Genomic DNA, 15835 nt, shown 5'->3' with positions numbered 1-15835 from the left:
AAGATTTAAGTATGAAAAATTGTGAAGAAGTAATTGTAAACCAAAATAAATTTAATATAACATATTGGGTTCTGAAAGTAATGAGTAATTATGCGGCTTCAAATTTTCACTAGCTGGTTATATTATTAAGCAAACAAAAATCAAAAATAAAATAAAAATGCAGGAAACATCAAGAATGCTGATTTTCTTTCGCCAAATAAAATTGATGGCCGAAGTTTTCGAGAACTCTTGGAAACATCATTTCGTAAGGATGCATATGTTGACTATAAAGTAGATGGACCAAATGATGATAGGAACAGACTGTTTGAAATATTTCATATGAAAACAGATGAAGTTGTAAAATAAACCATTTATACAAAGACCCTAAAGGTAACATAAGAGTTGTTTTATGCTCTACTTCCTTCAGCATGGGACTAGACGTTAAAGATGTAAATACAGTTTTCATTATTGCCAGGCCAATGCAATAGATGACTATATACAGGAGACAGGGCGTGCTGGACGAGACCATACTTCACAATCCAATGCAGTTTTATTAAACTATAAAAGATGTTTAGGAAGTAAAAACATATCAAGTTCAATGAAAGATTATACAAGAGCGTCAGAGTGTCGTAGGAAACTCCTTTTGAATAAACTTAGATTTACAATGGAAACAAATTTAATATCTCATTTATGGTGTGATATTTGCAGACAACAGAAACATATCATCCCTATCCTGTCTTAAAACAGTTCTATATCATCTATAGAGATTACATGAATGGTGTGATTAAATTTTAGTTTTAATGAAACTTGGTTAATTTTATCTGATCATTGGCAAACTGCTAAAATGAAGTAGGATAACAACAACCTTGGCTATTTGAAGTCTAATATAATTGTTAAAAAAATAAAAAGTAATTCACATACAATATGGTGGCTTTATTATTTGCTCATGGATGAATTCAATGTTATAAATTATTCGACACCATTTAACATATGTGACCACTAATTATATGCATATATTTTAAACACGTCATCCATAGAAAATTTACAAAGCAGTTCAACATAGCTAATTATGTTAATCAATCCATATTGATTAACGTTCTATATATAAACTGACCTTCTTCAAAGACTTACCAAGTACATTTCAGTATCGTTCCCTGCTTGTCTCTGTTATTACTCACATACATTACCAGCAACACAATGATGATTAAACCTGGGTTTTTCCTTTTGATGAATGTGAACCTTCAACTTATGAATGCATATTATATTGTCAGTGTGGCAGGTAATCATTTAAATTTCATCAATTTTATTATGAACATGCAAAGATAGGGAAGTAAATGTTTACGTTTCTCCACTAGAAAGTCCAATAGTATATTACCTTGTTTTAAGATTTGGTCGAATCAAACTTAAAATTGATGGTTTTAATTTTCTTTTTCTTTTGTTTTGACAAACAAGTTCTAAACATGAATTTTATATAGCAAAATAGTATTAAACTGACATATATATCGAAGTGAAGGTATTATCGTTTCTTGTTTCTCCTTCTACCTTTGTATTGCGTGCACTGAAATTGTGACTAGTAATTCCATAGAATGTTTTGTTACGGATTTTTCAACGCTTGACACATTTTTATTTCTTTGTGCTTTGAATTAAACTAAATATTTAAAAGTTGCTAAATACCTAAGTAGCTTATCAGTAAACATTTGATATACAACATAAATGTGAACTAGAATGTCTAACAAGAAGTATTATATTGCTAAGTAAACGGTGTGGGATGTACGACTCGTGTATATGATTGTGTGAATGACAGGGTTTAACGCTACATTCATTAGTTTCAAACATAAAACTAAAAACAAATTAAAAACCATTGGCAACTACTTTCAATGATTTTCCTGGTTTGGTTTTAGAGTATTCACGCTGTGCCTTCCCATGTATAAGACAAGGAACAGTTTTCGAACGATTTGGTAGAAGCACTGTAGCAAATTTTTCAACTGGTAACCCTAGTGTCATGATGAATCGAATAAATGACGTCACGTTTGCAGTTTATTGCATCGAAAGAACTGGACCATTTACTCTTTTGGGGTAAGCATTTTGTCCTCTATTTTCATTTAAAGCGCATTTTGTTCACTGCAAAATGAACTAAGAAATATTTGAAATTAACTTACGTCAATCGTTAGGCTAATCTGTGTTTACCTTTCATAAAAACAAGTGTTGACTTACTTTTGAGGAACCACTTCGTTTTTCGTTTATTTATTTGGTGTGCTTTGGGGCGGGGCGTAACATTCGTAACTGTTACTGTTTTCATGATAAAGAAGTGTTCATTAGAATTATTGAGGACAAATAGATCTATTTTTGGCATTAAATATCCTATAGGATATAAACATCATAACTTTTACACATTGCTTTGAATGTGTTTTTACCTTCAAAATCAAGTGTTTGTTTCATGACCTGAGACTAGTTTGGTATATTTAAGTAGCACTCTTTATACACTATAGACAAAATGTGATTCATACATGTCTAAAACCCACCGATTTCTGTCTTATTTCTTGTTCACAAACAGTTTCTGACCACATAACCGTCTTAATTTTTTCATTAAGTTGTTGCGCTTTTGAGATAAAAAGGATATAGATTGTACATGAAATTTGCACATTGGAAGAGTTGTCGTTCTTGATTTGGCCTCATTTTGTTGATTTCAGTAGGAGATGACTGTATGATTTTCTAAAGTATAGCATATGGTGACTGAAAAAGCATCGTTTAGTGTGGTGTTTTTTTTCTTCTTCACCATGAATCATTTTTCCATTGGCAGTGTCAGAATTTTATGTGGACTTGTACTTAAGTAGCATATAACTCGGTTTAACAATTAAAAATACATATGGTAATTCAGTCCGACTTACTGCAGTGCATTTACTTCAAAAACGTTTCAATATAATTGTGTCTGGTGGTAATTTTTTTTTCGTTTCCTTTTACTTGATAAAACTTATTGAAGAACAAATGTGTCGTTAGATGGTAATCAATATTGAATTAATAAATAGTTCGTTCTGGTCTTTATTGATGCTTTCATTTAAAAACTGAATATCGACCCTGGTTTCAAATATTGTAATGCAGAAAAGCATGTGGTTAGTTTCTAGATAAATATTATAGCATACATACGTCTGTATACTTAGTTGGGTAAAGTTCGAATTCTAACTTGATTCTAAATTAATTTCATGTGTAAGACGTACTAATAATGATGGAGTGAATGAATATGCATGTTTCAAGGACACACGCTACGACTCTACTGACTCGATAAGAGTTTTGTACCATACAAAATACAGTAAGTTATTTTCATAGTTTCGTTTAAGCCAATTCCATATTTCGGGATTGATTTTTTTCTTAAATTTAAAGCTTTAATGAGCGATGTTTTAAGCTTAAGCACGTTCGAAAAACGTTGCTTAATTGAAAAAAATGTTGCAACTAGGGTTGAATAATTTATATTAATAAACAGCAAACACGTACCACATTTGTTTCTTTAATATTTTAATTCAATTTTCGTTGTGTATATAGGATCTTAATAGATCGAGATGATGAACTTCTGTAAATACTTTGTTTTTAGACGGAAAAAAACTTTCTGACCTGCATTACAAATCTTAGAGCAAGTTCATTTCAATTAAGGAGGTTTGTTGGTTTGATTTGAGATTGAGACATACCAAGTCATTATTTTTCAACAATATATGAGTCGTATAGAAGTAAAACAGTAAAGATTGTTTTGCTGATGTTATAATAATATACCTACGTTGAGTAAACATGGTAAACAGCTAATGGTTGATTTTGTGGCTAGCATTTAATAAATCCGGGTTAGCATGACAGACTACTACAAGGGAAGGTCTGTTTGATTTACAACATTCTAGGCCTGAAATGAATGAATAACTGCTAAAATACAATCAATTGGCAATCAATCAATCTTAAATTTTCGTATTTATGGAATGATAAAAATATAATATATACTATGAGCTAGTTATTGAAACACAGTACAAAATTTTTCTCACCATGTTCTAAGTACTTAGAAAGGTAAGGATAACTGTGTTTAGTTGTTGAATTCATTATAGTTTTAAACAAAACACCTTTAGTAAAATTATCATGGTTTTCTTTCACGAAGCCATTACATAGAAACTTCTGCGTAGATTGCTTATTGAATTACGGTTAAGGTGAACAATGATATTGACGGAAAACACCAATGTGTGTTAGTTGTCTAAGATGTGTCTAGAAAATAATGCAAATGGGAAAAATTAAAGGTGATTACGATTGTGAAAATATATAGTATATGTAACAAAATGATCACTTTTTCTATAAATCATATGTTCCATTTTATAGAAGCTTTTGAGGGAAGGCCTGACATATGTACAATTTGTAATGGACAAGGAATGAAAGTTTCCGGATTCGTAAATGGTAATTTTCAGAAGCTTACACAGCTTAAAGAGCCTTATTCAATAATTATATGATACTCGATTTTAAAGATATATAATCAAGGGAACCAAGATTCAGCGGTAATTAAAAGAATGTAGTCCAGGGACAAAGTCCAGACATTGAAAACAGACATACACAACAAAAAGCAAAAAATAACTAAAACCATACATACAAGTAACAAACGCAAATGAGCGACTAGAACTCCACTAAAAACAAGGAGCATGGACTAGGTGCACCGGTAAGGTTAGCCTCCTCTGCTATTCTAGAAACACCCGCCCAGTTTCTCATAACAAGTCCAGTCCGTGGTAGACGAAAGGGGAAAGGAAAATTTGACACGAAAATATGTAAATCGTTTGATATTGAAGTAATAACAATTTATAATATTACAATTACAAATAAAATGATAAAATTTTAAGTCATTACACTAGATATTTATATAATAATCATAGAGCAGTAAATAACAGAAAACTATCACATGTTTATTTGTAATTATGTTGTTATAAACTGATAAACTAATAATGTTGACAGTCACATCAAATTTATCAAATTTTTTTTGTGCTAAATTTAATTTAAATGGCTGTCGTTTTTGCTGTATAATATATACATACTGAAAATATGATTGACGATTGTTTAATACAATAATATAAAAAGTGAAATATTTCCTAGCAAGCTCGTCATACGAGATGAAATTATGTTTTATAGAACCGTACGGCAATACTTTTCTGTCTGCTATCACAGTAATGTCATTAATTATGTCTCTTGCAGTTGAAGAAAAAGGTATAATCTATAATTGTTAGCTAATATTATACAGATCCATTTGCGACTTAGAACACATACAGTATGTGGCTTGCAGGGCGGATTAAGATTTTTTGAAAAATGTGGATATAAAAAGATGTGATCCAGATTATAGTTTGCTAACTTTTCCAATAGTTGGCACACAATTTAACACAAGTTCAAACCAGGAATCCATCTAAAGATCCGTATTTATCTGAGGAGAATGTCTGCAAATGCTAATCGTCGCCAAAACAAAAGACAAAACAAACAAACAAACAAAAAAACTCGTATATTTTTACTAATATCTAAAAACCAGACGTCTCCCGCAGTCCTTGTTTATCTATAAACGAATGAATTGGCTTTCTATTTTTGCTTTTTTTATCATTTCCTTGAATATTGAAATGATTTAATTCGTTTATTTAACGCTCTCGTTGTTATAGTTTACATAACATGTCTCATTGAAAGTGATATATCCTACCTGTAGTCAATTTATTTTTTCTTGTTTATTTTTGTTTAATTTGTTCACAGTTGGTACCACAACTCGTATATTTTTACTATATTCATTTCATTTTTTATACATTCGTAAAGACAGTAACAAAATGTTATATCATAATTTTTAAGTTTGAAATTTTATATTTTCTCATTAGTGTGTCCTTAAAACGTTTTTGTATCCTCTTTACGTTTCAGACTGTGAAGTTGGTGAGTTTAAAGCCTTGATATTTCAGACATGTTTACACAAGTAGAGTTTATTTGACGTTTGACTGCAAATTAAGCACTACAAACCGTGAATCTTCCCGTAATTCCAAAGATAAAATGACATAAACTTCCGAAAGTTACAAATAATTTGAAAACAAATGACTAAGTCTACATTGTGTCTGAAAGTAGCATAAACCAGTCTAAATATTTATGTCATCTCAATGCGAGTAACATATTTTGTAACATAAATTTAGCAAGTGATACTGTGTTAGCCAGCAAGAGTCGCCTAATTGAAAAAAATAGTCGGATTCGGTCACACAATGAGTCCGCCATTGCCTTTGAATGACAAATTTGATCCTTGAAATCAATTTCATCCAAATCGAACAATGTTAAAATTTATTTAGCAGATTTTGTGGCCATTGTGTTAATAATTTCTGCTTTCTGAAATTGTCTACAAACTTTCCAGATACTGCTGTTTCAACGATTCTTATACAATAATTTTTTTTCACTTATGATAGTTTTTTTTTTTGCATTTCGGGTTTTGATTTGATGTACATTGTTAATTTTAAAACTTGCTTACAAACTTCCTTAGCCTACTTGATTTTGTGCCAAGTTTGTGATAAAGCGGCCCCCGAGAAATTGCCAGGACATATTTTCATTCAGAATAATACAATGAATGATAATTTGAGGTTAAATGCTTGTTTGGTTCTACCAACCTGTTATATTACTTGTAACAGAAATTTAAATAAGTTATATGAATCTTCGTTCGTTTGATTTAATGTATTAGTCATAGATTTAAAGATATTTCTTCCGTAGAGTAACACTAATTAGCATATACACATAGTCCCATGGACATTGGTATTCTACACTACCTTTCAATAAAATTTAAATAATGTAACATTTCTATTTTATTTAGTTATACCACAGGGTAAGTTTTGTTCGAGATACTCTGTATGAAATAACAAAACGAATACTTAAGAGCATTAATATTTGGTACAGTACCATAAACATTAACGATTATGTTGTTACTTATTACAGTTCTAGGCAAATCTTTTTAAGTACGGTTTTAGCATCGTTCTTCCTGACGTCAAAACGTGAAGTGCAAATGTTAAGCATTGGTATTTTATTTGAAAAAAAAACCCAAACAATCCAGTTTTCAAATTGTCTTTCATAATACAAATCAATCATCAAAACTTTGTCTAGTCATCCGTGAATATCATAAGAAGTGCTGTTTAAACTGCAGATCTTTATTAGCTTGTTCTAATTCTTTTAAATAATTTTGCACCTAATCTATGTTTGAAATCCACTATATTTATTATATGTTAGTATAATCACCTCTTTTTCATTGGTTTACTTTTGCAGATATTGGATGTAACATCCCCTGGTATTGCCCAGTAACTGATACTAAAAGTCAAGTACAATGCAGCATGTGTGAACCATATGAAACCGACGATGGTCTTTGTTGTAAAAAATAAAAAAAAATAGAAACAAGTTTTGTGTTAGTGATGATAACCTTTCTGTACAACATTACAAAATCAAAGAATATACAAATAGGGGGAATCGATTAACACAAAATGAGTCATTTTGTCACAATCTGTTTGCACTACCTTTGCTTCAAAACATATTTTATCATATTCCAATTCTAACACAAACCAATTCTGTGGAAGAGGTCTGTTCCAAGATTCTTTGATCATTTTTCGGTTTTAAAGAATGTTTTCAAAAGTACATTGAAAAAAAGAAAAATAAACAGCTCTCAACATATCAAGATATTTGCAGTAGGAAAACTGGACGAACCATTCGCCAAGACCATGTAATTGTTTTGATAAAAAACAGCTTGAAAAATTGATAAAATGAACAAACATCACATTTTTTCCAGGCATTTCAAAAACTCTTTCAGTATTAATTTTATAAATTTGTTTCATGACAACTTTTTTTGGTCGTTCTGAGTAGTAGTTATATGAAAATGAAACAGGAGGTAATTGATGCATGTTAAAACCCACCAAAATTACACTAACTTTTTTTTCACAAATACATATAGAACACATTGTCCTTTGATTGTTGTGCTTCTGATCCAAAATACAATTGGTACTTTGCAATAGTTATTGATTTGGTCGATTTAAGTGAAGTATGAATGTATAGTTTTCTCAAAAATATAGATCTTATTCATGAAGAACTATCGTTACGTCAAATTGTAGATTACGAACTATTTGCAATGTTTGAGTTTGTTTGTTATGGCTTGAAACTTTTCACATGATCGAGGTATATATGCAAATATGTACAGGAACTGACACTTAATGTTATCATATACATTTCAATGTTATGTATTTCATTGTTTTTGTTTTAAATGTACAAAGACTTTTAGTATTGGTTGGTGTACATTTCTGCATGTTTGTAAATCTTCAGATTTATCAGTCAATTCATATGAAAATGATCCTTTTCAGTGCAATTCTGATGATGACAAATGAAGGCATTTATTTATTGTAGAATTCTCAGTCAAAAACAAGTCTAATGAAGAAATTGTTCATGTGAATCTTTGTTCAACTTTCAGACTGTGAAGCGTAGAACAAGTTCAGGGAGATGATTTAGTGTCATATACCAGAAGGAGCACAGAACTACAATTGTCAGTATCATTTATGAAGTTAGTATTCCTTTTAACATTTTCTCTTTGTTACAAGTATCAAAATCTAAGACATTTTGGTAAAAATACTCCGTTTTCTTTAATATATCTTTTTGAAGTAATATGGGATATATGTACCACTTACTTTCTCTAAATTAGAGTGCGAGAAAAAAAATAATAAAAATACATAATTTTTTTTTTCAACTGAAATGACGATTTTGGATACCATGAATATATGTAGATCATTGATTGAAGCATATTTTGCTTTAGGCAGTTTAGGGTATGAAGCACTGTCAGTTGCATAATGTTCTACAGAAGAATATAGTTTTGTCACCTGCACAATGCGGAATGAGACAAAGAAATACTGGTGTCCATCTGTCCGTCCGGCTGTCAAACTGTGGATAGTCATTATTAATCATTATATGTATATGGTAGTATTGAACATCATTTTGTCTCAGTCTAGTTTTCTATGCCACATATGCTTATATAGTAAACATTAAATGTTCATGATTTCTTTGTAAAAAAAAGTAGACCAGGAGTTTCAATCTAACATTTGACCATGTTTTTCCTTAAAGGAAATGTCAAAAATAGTTTTAGGTTCATTTTAGAAAAAAAAGGCATAAGTTTTCGTACACAAGAACAGGTCGAAAAAAAATAGACTTCTACTTTCATTTTTATTTCGAGTTAATGGAATACACCCCTTTTCTGAAGCATAATTTTTCATCAAAATACTGTATTTCCTCAGAAACAAACATTATATCTACATGTATATATTTTAATGAAAATGACCATTTTTATTATGTTTTACATTTTTAGGCTGTGCTAGTCTTCGCTGTGGAAATCCAGCCTACATGAAGTCATTGTGATGGGGGCTAGACCAAATTAGGATTAGCGTACACAGACTCTGAATGGCAATTTCAACACACGATAATTATGGAATGTTAATGTATATATCGAAATATAAACAAAATTGTTGTTTCCTTGAGTTAAAAATAACATTGAAGTTGATGATAATTATGTATTAAGAGCATATAAGATAAATGATGTATATGTACAAGTATCAAATGTAACTACAAGTTTTAAAAGAAGAATTTGAATGTATCTTTTATGAATTGTAAATAAATCTTGTTTGCGTGTAGTTTTGTCATTAATATTCTACAAAAAGGGCAGAAGCCGTGTTTTCATTAGGAACAGGCTGGAGGCCAATTTGCATGCTTTAAACACCTGTCTGGTCAGTTCAAGTGGACACTATTACATGTCATTCAATTAAAAAGGAGTCCGAAGATAATCCCATTTTCTTTTTAAAGTATGGGTTATTGTTATAAATGGTTAATACTGAACTCTTTTGTTTTATTTTAAATTCACCCTCTGGTAACGAAGGACATTTAAAAGAAATCAATTATTGAAACAAATATCCTTAGATACATGATAGTCTCAACTAACTGCATTTCTCAGTTGCACAAGTGCTACACGTTATTCCATAGATATCTATGTGTCACGTAAAGATCGCTTAGTTTCTGTATACATAGTTCCAAAGACAGGTACATTAACATATCCATAAACGATAAAGCCTTAGAATATAATTTAAACAATGGTGTCTAGTACAGGAACATTAGCCATGCATTATAAAAACACACAAATGGCCAAAATAGACAATCATTATTGACCATTTGTCTATCTTTAATCAACCTACTGAACAGTAAGCCGACTCTGTTTGCGACAATTGTACTTACAAGATCCCAACTTACTAGAAAGTTTTCAAATACAGGCGACACGCATTATATCTATTCTAAGACAAACTACATTACTCCGAAAATTATACTTAGAACTTGATCTTGAAAAGCTCAGTGAAAGAAAGAGTGGCAAAAAACTTGCGATTTTTTTTTACAAAAATATGTATAATTACGTCCCTTGTTATCGTTATCTGTGCGATATTATCCTTTGACCTTTTTTACGTAATTGTAGAATTTAACAAACTGTTAAACTCAACTTCAGCATTTGAGCAATCGGTAAAAATCCAAAGCTGGTATTGTTGGCTTGATATATGTTTCAATACTTGTTCATAACACAAATGATAGAAACAAAGTATGAAAATCTGACAAAAACAAAGAAAAAACAAAGAAAGAAATGCATATGATATACATCTAGTTGGATTAACATAGAAACTTACGGCGGTGGTGATTCAATTGTGCCCCCCCCCCAAAAAAAAAAGCGTGGTAAGAATATGCGAGAGGTGTCAAAATAAATTGCAAATAGACATCATAGAATGAATGGTTGTAAATAATTACAGTATAATTTGGGGCTTAATATTAAATATTTTGAAAACTAAGCGTATCTCAACAATTTAAAGTAGTGGTCTTGACATTTATTGCCATATTTCAGGTAAAAAAAAACCCAGTTGTTAGGCTATAATTCAACATGAACAATACATTTAAGTGATCAACTGATGCCACTTTCTTGTTGGTAGTGTTTTTTTTTATTTTAGTTTTAAAAAATAGCCAATTTCATGACCTAAATGCATACAGCTACGTGCAAGGTAGAAATGCACTGAATCCGATGGAGGTGGGCAAGTATTAGATTGCCTCTTGAATCAATATCTATTCTTCAATATAAATAAATCTGATATTTCTGTAATCCTCATATACAGAGCTTTCCAAGAAATACAAAATATTTCTATGTAAAAACAAATCCTCCTTAAGGTTGCACTGTACAAATGGGATTTAGGTGCACCGTTTCTTACACAAAACTAACCCGGTCTAATTTCGTAAAACTTAAAAATAAGAAGTGATACTTGGTGGAAATATTGATTGTGAGTAGTAGAGCAATCGTACATAAGTAGATGCAATACGTAACAAATGCATGCTTAAAGCTATCCGGAAAGATTCAGGTCCTCACAGGATTGGATTCTCTACCCTGCCCCAACAGGCTGTTTTTCAAAAATGCCAAATTTCGCACAAACTTTAAGAATTAAAATCATGAACAAATGAGCAGAAAAAGGTACACTTTTTATTTGTTTTTTTTTACAATAATAGGATGCCAACTTACTTTTTCTGGCAGTTTTTAAGTGCCTGATATTTTAGAAAACCTGTTTTTTGACAATTAATTTTAGGAAGGCACACAAAATTTGTTATGAAAACTGATGTATACTTTTATTATGTTACCATGGCTACAGATTTCCATAACAAAATAGAAAAGAATATTTATCTTATTTTTATGGATCTCCACACATGTAATATAAGGTTTTGAAAAATATATACTTTTTACAGGAAAAAAAATGTTGGATTTGCTGGTTTAAGTGTCTCAATATAGCTTTATTTCCACAAATTGTCATAAAGTTATCTGCAGTGACCTATCTAAATAGTGGAACCTAATTCCACTTTTTTACGTATTGCATCTACTTATGTACGATTGCTCTACTACTCACAATCAATATTTCCACCAAGTATCACTTCTTATTTTTAAGTTTTACGAAATTAGACCGGGTTAGTTTTGTGTAAGAAACGGTGCACCTAAATCCCATTTGTACAGTGCAACTTTAAGGAGGATTTGTTTTTACATAGAAATATTTTGTAGTTCTTGGAATGCTCTGTATATGAGGATTACAGAAATATCAGATTTATTTATATTGAAGAATAGATATTGATTCAAGAGGCAATCTAATACATGCCCACCTCCATCGGATTCAGTGCATTTCTACCTTGCACGTAGCTGTATGCATTTAGGTCATGAAATTGGCTATTTGTTTTAAACTAAAATAAAAAAAAAACCACTACCAACAAGAACGTGGCATCAGTTGATCACTTAAATGTATTATTTATGTTGAATTATAGCCTAACAACTGTTTGTTTTTGTACCTGAAATATGGCAATAAATGTCAAGACCACTACTTTTAAATTGTTGAGGTACGCTTAGTTTTCAAAATATTTAATATTAAGCCCCAAATTATACTGTAATTATTTACAACCATTCATTCTATGATGTCTATTTGCAATTTATTTTGACACCTCTCGCATATTCTTACCACGCTTTTTTTTTTGGGGGGGGGGGGGCACAATTTAATCACCGCCGTAAGTTTATATGTTAATTCAACTAGATGTATATCATATGCATTTCTTTCTTTGTTTTTTCTTTGTTTTTGTCAGATTTTCCATACTTTGTTTCTATCATTTGTGTTATGAACAAGTATTGAAACATATATCAAGCCAACAATACCAGCTTTGGATTTTTACCGATGCTGAAGTTGAGTTTAACAGTTTGTTAAATTCTACAATTACATAAAAAAGGTCAAAGGATAATATCGCACAGATAACGATAACAAGGGACGTAATTATACATATTTTTGTAAAAAAAAAATCTCAAGTTTTTTGCCACTTTTTCTTTCACTGAGCTTATCAAGATCAAGTTCTAAGTATAATTTTCGGAGTAATGTAGTTTGTCTTAGAATAGATATAATGCGTGTCGCCTCTATTTGAAAACTTTCTAGTAAGTTGGGATCTTGTAAAGTACAATTGTCCCAAACAGAGTCGGCTTACTGTTCAGTAGGTTGATTAAAGATAGACAAATGGTCAATAATGATTGTCTATTTTGGCCATTTGTGTGTTTTTATAATGCATGGCTAATGTTCCTGTACTAGACACCATTGTTGAAATTATATTCTAAGGCTTTAACGTTTATGGATATGTTAATGTACCTGTCTTTGGAACTATGTATACAGAAACTAAGCGATCTTTACGTGACACATAGATATCTATGGAATAACGTGTAGCACTTGTGCAACTGAGAAATGCAGTTAGTTGAGACTATCGTGTATCTAAGGATATTTGTTTCAATAATTGATTTCTTTTAAATGTCCTTCGTTACCAGAGGGTGAATTTAAAATAAAACAAAGAGTTCAGTATTAACCATTTATTACAATAACCCATACTTTAAAAAGAAAATGGGATTATCTTCGGACTCCGTTTTAATTGAATGACATGTAATAGTGTCCACTTGAACAGACCAGACAGGTGTTTAAAGCATGCAAATTGGCCTCCAGCCTGTTCTTAATGAAAACACGGCTTCTGCTCTTTTTTGTAGAATATTAATGACAAAAATACATGCAAAAAAGATTTATTTACAATTCATAAAAGATACATTCAAATTCTTCTTTTAAAACTTGTAGTTACATTTGATACATGTACGTATACATGCTTTATCTTATATGCTCTTAATACATAATTATCATCAACTTCAATGTTATCTTTAACTCAAGGAAACAACAATTTTGTTTATATTTCGATATATACATTAACATTCCATATTTGTTTTTTATCATGCGTTGAAATTGCCATTCAGAATCAGTGTACATTAGTCCTAATTTGGTCTAGCCCCCAATCACAATGACTTGATGTAGGCTGGATTTCAACTACAAAGACTAGCACAGCCTAAAATTGTAAAACATAATAAAAATGGTCATTTTCATTAAAATATATACATGTAGATATAATGTTCATTGTAATTCAGTACATGCACTGGAGCATATTTCCAAAATTCAAAATTCATTCTGGAAAGATGATACATGTATGTACTACAGACATATACAGTATGCTCAATATTTGTGGGTATGATTGCTTGTTTCACACCAAAACAGTTTTTTGCATGTGTATCCATACTACTTGGAGAAGCTGAGTCCAGTGTTTTTTTTTTTTTTTTTTTTGACTGCTTAGTCACTTAAAATGTCTTAAATGATTTTCTGATTCTCGTCTATTATTTTCTCTACACTTTAATTTAGAGAAAGTAGGTGGTAAATGTATTCCATATTATTCCAAAAAGCTGGATTAAAGAAAATGGTGTATTTTTACCAAAACTTTTTGAAATTCTTACATTTTTATACTTAGAAGGGAAAAACGTTGAAAAATGTACTAACTTCATAGCTGACTATTGTACTTGTGTGCTCCTTCTGGCTTATGTCACTAAATCATCTCCCTGAACTTATTCTACATTTCACAGCCATCATCCTGAAAGTTAAACAAGGATTTAACAGTTCCTTTATGTTAAAAATAATTGGGCTTGCGTTTGACTGAGAAGTACAATCTGAATATATTTACACATATGCAGATAGTGTACATCAATCAATACAAATACATGTACATTGTACATACATGTATAGAACAAAAACAATGAAACACAAACATTGATAATGTAATGTTGATAAAACAAAAATATGATATTAATGTTTTGTAGTAGTACAATGAGGTATTCAGTTTTTTTTTTTTGCCCCCATCAAATGTCTTTAGAGAATACCAAATTACTTAATGACCTGATGCATTATTCAAAATAAAATCAGGAGGAAGGTCTATTGTTACTCATCGATTTTGAGAAGGCTTTTGATTCAACTGAATGGGATTTCATTAAAAAAGCACATCAAAATTTTTATTCTAGTGAATCTCTTTGCAACTGGGTCAATATTTTATGAAGGGGCAAAAAGTTGTGTGATAAATAATGGACGCTTATCAATTTTTTTTGAATTAGAAAGAGGACGTCGTCAACGTGACCCTCTCTCACCTTACTTGTTTATGATTGGAGTTGAACTGTTAGCTATGAAGCTGAAATTAACATAAGCAGTACATTTGTACATGTGGCTGACAATGAAACCACACTAAGCCAATATGCAGTTGATACATTTTTATTTGTTGATGGTAGAGTTTCATCTTTAAGACAATCACTAAAATGTTATTATTTCGATTTGATATGAAAACCTTAGACTAAACGCTAAGTCCGATGGGTAGGTAGTAAAAAGGTTTCAAATTTGATCTTATGCCATGACATACAACTTGATTGGTCATTTTCAAACTTTAGGTATCTTAGCATAGATTGTTTATTATAGTTAAGCCCCGTGGTATTATTATGAATGTAAGCTGACACTTCAGGGTAAAATCACTGTTGTGAGACTTTTCTTTACAAAAGGTGAAGTTATTAGGAGTATCAAAGGCTATTAACAATCCATTTTTGAAAGATGTGTTGGAACTTTTTTAATTACATTTTATTCAGAAATAGTTTGATTACAATAAATTACAAAACATAATAGTAATAAGACAAGAATTCTAATACCAGCATAGCTTATACAAAGTCCGTCTCCTTATAAAAATGACAATTTGGTTAGCACACATGTTCAATTGCACACTCACATGTTGAAGAATATAATATGTGGCGAGGAGAAAATAAATTATTTAGGAAAAAAGGGTGAAATGCATTAATAACGTGTTTTATGCTTTATCATTATCTAAACTAATACAATAAAAAAATGCAATAGTACTTTAATATTTTGCATGCAAAAAGTGACTAATGGTTTTA

At 30.7% G+C, this 15835-nt stretch overlaps 1 pseudogene; it reads left to right on the top strand.

The window, feature by feature from the left end:
• Positions 1-11: 11 nt before the first annotated feature.
• Positions 12-721, top strand: LOC148606628 (recQ-like DNA helicase blm-1; annotated as a pseudogene).
• The last annotated feature ends 15114 nt before the right edge of the window (positions 722-15835 follow it).

The sequence above is a fragment of the Perna viridis genome, chromosome 9, assembly GCF_037379345.1.
Source record: "Perna viridis isolate PV_CMFRI_1.1 ecotype Kerala chromosome 9, ASM3737934v1, whole genome shotgun sequence".
Taxonomy (NCBI): Eukaryota; Metazoa; Mollusca; class Bivalvia; order Mytilida; family Mytilidae; genus Perna; species Perna viridis.
This window is presented reverse-complemented; position numbering and strand designations above follow the sequence as displayed.